This window comes from Chrysochloris asiatica, unplaced genomic scaffold, assembly GCF_000296735.1.
Source record: "Chrysochloris asiatica unplaced genomic scaffold, ChrAsi1.0 scaffold00049, whole genome shotgun sequence".
Classification (NCBI taxonomy): Eukaryota; Metazoa; Chordata; class Mammalia; order Afrosoricida; family Chrysochloridae; genus Chrysochloris; species Chrysochloris asiatica.
The window spans coordinates 10198462-10199485 of NW_006408567.1; positions in this window are offsets into that span (position 1 = coordinate 10198462).

A 1024-nucleotide genomic window follows, 5' to 3' on the forward strand; every position below is an offset into this window, starting at 1 on the left:
ACGATGAACTGCTAACCGCAAGGTTGGTGATTCAAACCCATCAGCCACTCTAAGGGAGAAAGATGGAGTGATCTGTTCCCAGTAATGATCTACAGTCCCAGAAACCCTACGAGTCAGAATTGATTTCATGGCAGAGGTTTTGGATTTGGTTTATTGTTGTTAGCTGTCGTCAAATAGGCCTCTGATACATGTCTGCCCCATATACAACGGAATGACACGCTGTCCTGTCCTGTGCAACCCCATGATCAGATGTGGATTGAATAGTCCCGAACGATAGGGCTTTCATTAGCTGATTTTTTTTTTTAAGTAGATTGCCAGGCCTTTCTTCCTAGTCTGTCTTAGTCTAAAAGCTCTGCTGAAACCCGTTCAGCATCATAGCAACATCCAAGTCTCCACTGACAGATGGGTGATAGCTGCACATGACATGAATCGGCTGTGAATTTTATCCAGGTCTCCTACATATGGAAGGTGACAAGTCTACCATGGAATCACCAAAGCGTAGGCCCATTTCAGAGATGAGAAAACAGAAGAATAAAGAGGTAGAGACAAAAGAGACTGAGATTGGCTAAGGGTGATTCTAGAAATCCGACACTGAAAGAAATGTGATTTGCTATTGAGAGTTTTTCTCCCTGTCATTCCTGTAATATGGTGATTTGTCCTTCTTTCTCTTCTCTCACCTGAGCCCTCTCCTCCACAACCTGGTCTTGTGGTTGAGTACTAGTTAAAACATGTTGAAGCAATGTGTTACTGAGGGTTTCAACAAGTCCCATCACATGACAAGTGTTGTTGTTAAGTGCCGTTGAGTCGGTTCCAACTGTATAGGGTTTCAGAAGAGCTACTGGTGAGCTTGAACCATTGACCTTGAGATTCAACTGAGCTTGCAGTCCCATGCGTTATCCCGCAATGCCATACCAGGACAACCAGATACTCCAATTAATTCCATCTCTTCAAATTTAAATCCCCTGAAGCCATTTCATCTTTAGTTTTTTGTATCTGTTGTGCTGCTCTGTTTTTTTTTTTTTTT